This window comes from Moschus berezovskii, chromosome 16, assembly GCF_049115385.1.
Source record: "Moschus berezovskii isolate FMDL1 chromosome 16, NW_MosBer_1.0, whole genome shotgun sequence".
Taxonomy (NCBI): Eukaryota; Metazoa; Chordata; class Mammalia; order Artiodactyla; family Moschidae; genus Moschus; species Moschus berezovskii.
In genome coordinates this window covers 45531925-45541296 of record NC_142475.1, presented here as the reverse complement: position 1 = coordinate 45541296, position 9372 = coordinate 45531925, and the positions used below count along the sequence as shown (strand labels likewise).

Genomic DNA, 9372 nt, shown 5'->3' with positions numbered 1-9372 from the left:
CTTTCAAACAGGAGAAGAGAATAATAAAATGGCCAAATAATTAAAAGGAAATAGACACAAGGATGCCATCGTTTCCTTTTGCACAGTTTCTCTCTCTCTCTGTTTTTTGTTTTTGGCTAACCATGGCTTACAAGATCTTAGTTCCCCAATCAGGGACTGAACCCTGGCCCTTGTCAGTGAAAGCACAAGTCTTAACCACTGGACCACTAGGGAATTCCCTGTTTCACAGTTTCTGATACTTACAGCATATCTAGAGTTCCATGAGCCATGGGAAACCCAGCTCCACCAAGGAGACAAAATAAGATAAAAAATAAATAATAAATGTGAACATCCGTTTACAAAAGCTAAATGTCTCTCTTAAATACCAGCTGCTTATTATCTTTGCTGCTGTCATAATAATACTAGAGGTTGTCAAGAGAGTCTGCATGGACCACAGAACATGAAGTGCATAAAACTGAAATGTTTATCACTTTCAGTCCTTCCAGGGTTAGGAATAGCAGAAGTTCTTCAAAGCCTTTAAAAATCAAAACCAAAAATACTTCCTTGTGGAATGTATGGTTTAAAAAAAAAAAAAGCACTTGGAGCAGTAGAATTTCACCAGGACCTTGTATAGCACACTCAAGACAAAAACAAGCCTTTATTTTCTTCCAAAATGCTCTGCAAAATGCCTGCAACTGCTTAGTTACTACCAAAGGAAGCTGTCTCCTTCTATTTGGGTGGTCCTGCAACTTTCTCTCCCTAATTAGAGCTTCCATATTGTCTGGCCATCTGCTTCTGGGTTCTGCCCAGGTTGTGGTAATGAAAGGGGTATTTTATGATCTCATCCTTTTAGTGGGAGGATAGATTCTACATTAGTCTGGTCAGGATGAAAGACCTTTGGGGAAGACACATGGGCCCCCATGGTGCTTGTTGTGTAAAAGCTAAACATTCCCCCCAGCTACAGAGGTGGTAGAGGTTCCTATCTGACCATCTCACAGCCAGCTAGCAGGAAAATGCCATATGCAGAGCAGTCTACCTACACTCAACTGTTGTTCTTATGTTGTCTCCTTCTACTTGATTTGCTACTTGACAGAAACATTTGCATTCTGGCACAGCAACCCACTCCAGTATTCTTGCCTGGAGAATCCTGTGGACAGAGGAACCTGGCGGGCTACAGTCCATGGTGTTGCAAACAGCCAGACATGACTGAAGCAACCAAGCACAGCACAGCACAGCCACAGGTGGCTGCTAAGGATTTGAAATGTAGCTAGAACAAATGAATAGTCAAAGCTATGGTTTTTCCAGCAGTCACCTATGGATGTGAGATGTGAGAGCTGGACTATAAAGAAGGCTAAGAGCCAAAGAACTGATGCTTTTGAACTGTGGTGCTGGAGAAGACTCTTGAGTCCTTTGGACTGCAAGGAGATCAAACAGGACAATCCTTAAGGAAATCAACCCTGAATATTCATTGGAAGGACCGACGCTGAAGCTGAAGCTCCCATACTTTGGCCACCCAATTTGAACAGTTGGCTCATTAGAAAAGATCCTGATGCTGGGAAGGATTGAAGGTGGGAGAAGGGGATGACAGAGGGTGAGATGATTGGATGGCATCAGCAACCCAATGGACATGAGTTTGAGCAAACTCCAGGAGATGGCGAAGAACAGGGAAGCCTGGTGTGTTGCAGTCCATGGTGTCACAAAGAGTTGGATACGACTGAATGACTGAACAACAACATGTATTAGCTGCCCTCTCTCATGTTGTGTCATTTTGGTTGTTAGATACAACTCTGCTTGGGTAACCACCCTAGACTAACCCTTTAACTTCAGTGTCTAATTTTTCCACATTCAGTCAGACACTCTGGTACGTGGTTCACAAGAATGTGTGGGTGCGTGCTAAGTTGCTTCAGTCGTGTCTGACCCTTTTCTACCCTAGGACCTTAGCCCGCCGGGCTCCTCTGTCCATGGAATTCTCCAGGCAAGAATACTAGAGTGGATTGACATGCCCTCCTCCAGGGGATGTTCCCAACTCAGGGATCAAACCCTCATCTCTTACGTTTCCTACATTGGCAGCCAGGTTCTTTACCACTAGCGTCACCTAGGAAGCCCTGTTCACAAGGCTAGCCTTCAACAGTTCATCTCATCCTGATGCAGGCATATTCCTCCTCCAATCAAGAAGTGAAGCCTACTTGTCCACCACTGAATCTGCAATGGCTTTATGGCTCTGTTTGACCAACTAAGCATGGAAGAAATGACACTGTGCTGTTCTGGGTTTGGGCTTCCAGAGGCCTGAAAGTGTTTGCTTTTACTTATTTTACTTATTTATTTTTTGCTGTGTGGCTTGCAGGATTTTAGTTCCCTGACTAAAGATTGAACCCGGGCCTTGGCAGTGAAAGCACAGAGGCCTAAGCACTGGGTTACCAGGAAATTCCCATACTTTTGCTTTTTAAAAAAATATAGCTGTCATGCTCGATTCATTTGGTGGCACATATCCTAAAATTGAAACAATATAGAGAAGATTAGCATGGCCCCTGCACAAGGATGACATGCAAATTTGTGAAGCGTTCCATATTAAAAAAAAAAAAAATAGCTGTCACAGAAAGAAGTCCAGGCTCTCCTACTCAAAAGAAAGGCCATGAAAGACAGGCTCGGAAGAAGACACCATCCTCCAAATGAGTGGTGCCCTGCTGTAAGCTTCCTGATTCATATGGGTTTAGTCCGAGCAGGTATCACATTGGTGCTCTGTGGAGAGCAGAGAGAGGAATCTTAGATTTTTGAAATCAGAAGAAATTCCTGAAACCAAAAGAGCAAACACACTAAGCCACATGCATGAATGTTACTCGTATTTGTGCAGTAGCTTTCACACCAGCTTCTTGGATCTCTGGCCCTCATCCCATCTCGTGTTTGGCTTCTCTGCCTACTTGGATTACAAGGGAGCTAGTAAGAAAGAATTTCATAGTTTTTTTTTTTAATTGACAATCTTTGCATGGGAAGAATTATACTATGTATTTTTTTTAATCAAAGAATTTGTTACATAGTGACCTCTACTGGGAAGAGTAAAGGTATCACCAGGGCCGACAAAAATTAGTCAATTCAGTCTGCTTAGTCAAATAATTGGTTAATTTGGAAAGCTAATGCTGGTCAAATCTTGATTTAGTACTAAGGTCCAGTTGTGGGCTCTCCTGGTGGTTCAGTGGTAAAGAATCTGCCTGCAATGCAGGAGCCTCACTGGATCCCTTAGGGATCGGGAAGGTCCCCTGGAGGAAGGCATGGCTACCCACTCCAGTATTCTTGCCTGGAGAATCCCATGGACAGAGGACCCTGGTGGCTACAGCCTATGAGGTCGCAAAGAGTCAGACATGACTGAAGCAACTTAGCACACACACAAGGGCCAGTTATACTCTGAATTTTTTCTTTTTAGGACGATTTTATGGGACTTCTCTGGTGGTCCAGTGGTTAAGAATCTGCCTGCCACTTAAGTAGCCCAAGGCACAACTACTGAGTCCACGCTGTTGAGCCCGAGGGTTGCAACTACTGGAGCCCTAGCATCCAAGGGCCTGTGCACCACAAGGGAGGGTAGCAGCCTTCACTGGTGTGCAGCCTTTTGAAAGGCTACTGCTTCCAGGCATGTGTTATGCCAGGATCGCGACCTTCAGAGGAAAGGATTTTGATCCAGGGTCAGAGACAAGGCTTGACGACTTAGAGCTTTCTGTGTAGCAAAGTTGTATTAAAGTGTAATAGAGATAGGGAAAGCTTCTGACATAGACATTAGAAGGGAACAGAAATAGTGCCCCTTTGCTAGTTTTCAGCAAGGTGTTTTATGTCTGTTGCTTGGGTTAGTCGCTCAATCATATCCGACTCTCTGCAACCCCATAGATTGTAGCCCACCAAGCTCCCTTGTCCATGGAATTCTCTAGGCAAGAATACTGGAGTGGGTTGCGATTTCCTTTTCCAGGGGATCTTCCCAACCCAGGGATCGAACCCTGTTCTCCTGCATTGCAGGCAGATTCTTTACCATTGGGGCCACAGGGAAGCCCATTATGTCTGTTCAGTTCAGTTCAGTTCAGTCACTCAGTCGTGTCCGACTCTCTGCGACCCCATGAATCACAGCATGCCAGGCCTCCCTGTCCATCACCAACTCCTGGAGTTCACTCAAACTCATGTCCACAGAGTCGGTGATGTCATCCAGCCATCTCATTTTCCGTCGTCCCCTTCTCCTCCCGCCCCCAACCTTTCCCAGCATCAGAGTCTTTTCCAGTGAGTCAACTCGTCGCATGAGGTGGCCAAAGTATTGCAGTTTCAGCTTTAGCATCAGTCCCTCCAATGAACATCCAGGGTTGATCTCCTTTAGAATGGACTGGTTGGATCTCCTTGCAGTCCAAGGGACTCTCAAGAGTCTTCTCCAACACCACAGTTCAAAAGCATCGATTCTTCGGCGATCAGCTTTCTTCACAGTCCAACTCTCACATCCATACATGACCACCGGAAAAACCATTGCCTTGACTAGACGAACCTTTGTTGGCAAAGTAATGTCTCTGCTTTTTAATATACTATCTAGGTTGGTCATAACTTTCCTTCCAAGGAGTAAGCATCTTTTAATTTCATGGCTGCAGTCAGCATCTGCAGTGATTTTGGAGCCCAAAAAAATAAAGTCTGACACTGTTTCCACTGTTTCCCCATCTATTTCCCATGAAGTGATGGGACCAGATGCCATGATCTTTGTTTTCTGAATGTTGAGCTTCAAGCCAACCTTTTCACTCTCCTCTTTCACTTTCATCAAGAGGCTTTTGAGTTCCTCTTCACTTTCTGCCATAAGGGTAGTGTCATCTGCATATCTGAGGTTATTGATTTTTCTCCCAGCAATCTTGATTCCAGCTTGTGCTTCTTATGTCTGTTAGAAAGTTATTAATCAGATAAGAGAGACATCTCAAGGCTAGAGGGAGTTTATCCATCTCACCAGACCCCTCTCCCACAATATACACTTTTGAGACAGGATGGCATGAGGTGTGTCATCCCCCTGGCCATATAACAACTGAGAGGAACACTGGTTTATTGAGCCATTATCAGCCCAAGGTTTGAGAAAAGAAAAAATTAGGCAGAACAATTTTGAAGAAAGGCAAATTCCAAAACAAATACATAGTTTCATTAATATAAGAAAAATGCATTGTTTAGTTCAAGGCAGAACCAAGTGTCATCAACACAGAATCAAAAGAAGGCTCTTTTAATTTTGTGTAGAGTAGGGAAAAAACGTCTGCCAGTTGCAGTTTATTTTCTCCTGCCGCTTGGGGACTTCTGGTCTTCCTGCCTGTTACCTTCTCACTTTCTCTAGTTTCTGAAAGCGGGCCGCTCTCTGCTTGCACTGTGTGGCTCTAGGTGCATGGGCTTCAGTATTGCATTGCTGCACATGGGCTCGGTAGTTGTGGCACATTAGGCTTAGTTACCGGAGAAGGCAATGGCAAGCCACTCCAGTACTCTTGCCTAGAAAATCCCATGGACGGAGGAGCCTGGTAGGCTGCAGTCCGTGGGGTCGCTAAGGGTCGGACACGACTGAGCTACTTCACTTTCACTTTTCACTTTCACACGTTGGAGAAGGAAATGGCAACCCACTCCAGTGTTCTTGCCTGGAGAATCCCAGGGACGGGGGAGCCTGGTGGGCTTCTGTCTATGGGGTCACACAGAGTCGGACATGACTGAAGTGACTTAGCAGCAGCAGGCTTAGTTACTCAGGCATGTGGGCTCTTCCCAAACCTGTGTTCCCTGCATTGGCAGGCAAATTCTTAACCCCTGGAGGATAACCATGGAAGTCCCTCAACGGGATCTTGACAATTTTATTTCATTTTTTAGTTTTTTTGGCTCTGACATGTGCAGCTTGTGGAATTTTAGTTCCCTGACTAGGGATTGAACCCAGGCCCTCAGCTCGGAGAGTGCAGAGTGCTAACCACCAGACAACCAGGGAATTCCCGTTGACAATTTTAAACAATGGGAGGAGAGGAGATCAACTAGAAAATTATAGTGAGTATTCAGAAGTTTAAAAACTGAAGAGACGTGACTAGTGAGAAGCGAGGAAAATTTAAAAAGGATGGATCCTGTAAGTCAAATAAAGAAAATGTATCTAGGAAGAGGGTATGATCCACTGGATCAAGTGATATTGAGTTTTCTATAACCCTTAGAAATCAAGTCCCACGTCCACATGTGTTTAACTCTTTGCAATCCTATGGACGGTAGCCCGCCAGGCTCCTCTGTCCATGGGATTCTCCAGGCAAGAATACTGGAGTGGGCTGCCATGCCCTCCTCCAGGGATCTTCTTGAGCCAGGGATTGAACCCACATCTGCAGCAGCATCTGCACTGCAGGTGAGTTCTTTACCACTGAGCCACCGGGGAAGACCCTTTAGAGATCATGGAATTATCTTAATAGCTGGTATCTGTATATATTGGTATAGTAGTTTACGGCATCAAAGTGTATTTATTGGTACAATAATTACATAGGTTGTCATGTGAAAAAAAGAGTGTAATGATATATTAGAGCATATGTTTTATGCTGTTTTTCTTAGAAATTCATAATCCATATTAGTGTATAGATTAGTATGTAGCTCTGAGAAGTAAAAAACTGATACTTTTTTAAAACCAGAGATTTCCCTAATTGTGCTTTAGAAAGCGGTGGAGAAAGAATTCGAATCAAAATCTCTGACTCCAGAGCCTGAATTTCTATCTGTACTGTATTAAATTGCCCTACAGTTATAGCCACTAGCCATATTTGGCTATTTGAGCATGTGAAACATGACAACTCCAAACAGATGTTTATAAATGTAAAATAGACACTGTATTTCAAAGACATTTAAACAATGTAAAATATCTCAATCATTTTTATATTGATTACAGGTTGAAATGATATTTTGGGTTGTTGATATTTTTGTTGTTTAGTCACTAAGTTGTATCCGACTTTTGTGACCCCATGAACTATAACCCTCCAGGCTCCCTCTTTCCATGAGAATTACCAGGCAAGAATACTGGAGTGAGTTGTCATTTCCTTCTCCAGGGGATCTTCCCAACCCAGGGATCCAACCTGAGTCTCTTGCATTGGCAGGCACGTTCTTTACCACTGAGTCACCAGGGAAGCCCTGATATTTTGGATATGTTGGGTTAAATAAACTATGATATTAAAATGAATTTCAGCTTTTTCTTTTTTAAATGAAGCGCCTAGAAAATTGAAATTTTCATATGGAGCTCCTTGCAGTACAAGGGACTCTCAAGAGACTTGGGACTTGCCCAGCAGTCCATTGGTTAAGACTCCTAGCTTCCAGTGCAGGGCGTGTGGGTTCTATCCTGGTCAGGAAACTAAAATTCCACATGCCGTGAGGCAAAACCAAAAAAAAAAAAATTGTTTTTTAAAAAGAACGTTGAAAAAATTAAGTAGAGACTGTCCATAGAATGTATTTCTTAGTGCTGTGTGGTCAAGAGATTTCCCCTTATTTTTTATTCAGGGGTAGAAAACATCACCAGGATAACTTGTGTCATACAGATTTCCCCTTATTTTTTATTCAGGGGTAGAAAACATCACCAGGATAACTTGCGTCATACAGAGTTGGCTCATTTCCAGGAGGAAATGGAAACAGCATTCTTCCCCTGGGTCCCCAGCTGTTTGTAGCTGTATCCTTATACTCCTATACAATGTTCTTATCGCTTTCACTTTGGACAAATGCATTCTATTAAAAATACTGGCTAACTGGCGACTTGTTCAAGACATACACAAGAAGGTTTTAATTTTTTAGTAAAGCAACAAAATTATGTGATCACGAAGAGTCAGCCTGGACTTCAGCATTTAACAAACTGCATGCCCTTACAGGGTGAGACAGTACAACACTGATGCCTATTGTCTGACAGTCACATACTAATCCTATAATACATGAAATACCAGTCTAAAAAATCTCAAGGGGCTACCAAGATCTTCTAAATATTTTCAAAGCTCTAAAGGATTGTGTTAGCCACTCAGTCGTGTTCGACTCTTTGTAACCCCATGAACTGTAGCCTGCCAGGTTCCTCTGTCCATGGAATTCTCCAGGCAAGAATACTGGAGTGAGTTGCCATTCCTTTCTCCAGGGTATCTTCCCAACCCAAGGATCCAATCCAGGTCTCCCGAATTGCAGGCAGATTCTTTACCATCTGAATCACTAGGAAAGCCTAGGATTAGAATTGTCTAACATGTTTCCAATCCTGAAATGTGTTTCATTTTAGTTCTACACAATTCCTTCAGTTCAGTTCAGTCACTCAGTCCTGTCCGACTCTTTGCGACCCTATGAATCACAGCACGCCAGGCCTCGTGTCCATCACCAACTCCCAGAGTTCACTCAAACTCATGTCCATCGAGTCGGTGATGCCATCCAGCCATCTATCTCATTCTCTGTCATCCCCTTCTCCTCCCGCCCCCAATCTTTCCCAGCATCAGAGTCTTTTCCAGTGAGTCAACTCGTCGCATGAGGTAGCCAAAGTATTGCAGTTTCAGCTTTAGCATCAGTCCTTCCAATGAACACCCAGGATTGATCTCCTTTAGAATGGACTGGTTGGATCTCCTTGCAGTACAAGGGACTCTCAAGAGTCTTCTCCAGCACCACAGTTCAAAAGCATCAATTCTTTGGCACACAATTCCTTCAGTCCTCACTAACTGACTCTCCAAAGGGAAGAACTCTTCATGAGTAAGAAGCTTCTTTACTAGTAACGTTACATTGTGTCCACTGCCTCAGAGAGGAGTGGAAATCTGACACTCATCTATGGTTATTTTCTTTATACCTTATCTTTTATTTCCTTAGGCCTAGTCCTCTATATTCGGAGAAGGCAATGGCACCCCACTCCAGTACTCTTGCGTGGAAAATCCCATGGACGGAGGAGCCTGGGAGGCTGCAGTCCATGAGGTCGCTAAGAGTCGGACACAACTGAGCGACTTCACTTTCACTGTTCACTTTCACACATTGGAGAAGGAAATGGCAACCCACTCCAGTGTTCTTCCCTGGAGAATCCCAGGGACGGGGGAGCCTGGTGGGCTTCCGTGTATGGGGTCGCACAGAGTCGGACACAACTGAAGTGACTTAGCAGCAGCAGCAGCAATCCTCTATATTGTTTACAAATAGGACTTACTTTCCATGGGACTACTGGAGTCTGAAGGAATAATTCCTTCTGACTCACTACTCTTTTTCGGAGTAGCACAAACGTCCTGCTTTTCCAGCTAATGTTACTGAGCACTTACCTAGTACTTGGTTTCCTTTTAAAGTCTTTACATTTATCAATTCCTTTCATCTTTCCAAGGAGACTGTGATGATGGTATTACTAGTATACCCAGTAAACAGAGAGAAAACTGAGGCATAGTTAATCCAAGGTCACACAGCTACTGGGTATATATGGTA

General features: G+C 43.8%; 1 non-coding gene across 1 annotated transcript; it reads left to right on the top strand.

The window, feature by feature from the left end:
* The first annotated feature begins 2441 nt into the window (after positions 1-2441).
* On the top strand, positions 2442-2552 carry LOC129560564 (U6 spliceosomal RNA). Its single transcript, XR_008686797.2, has one exon. It is a non-coding gene; the product is annotated as a U6 spliceosomal RNA (small nuclear RNA).
* The last annotated feature ends 6820 nt before the right edge of the window (positions 2553-9372 follow it).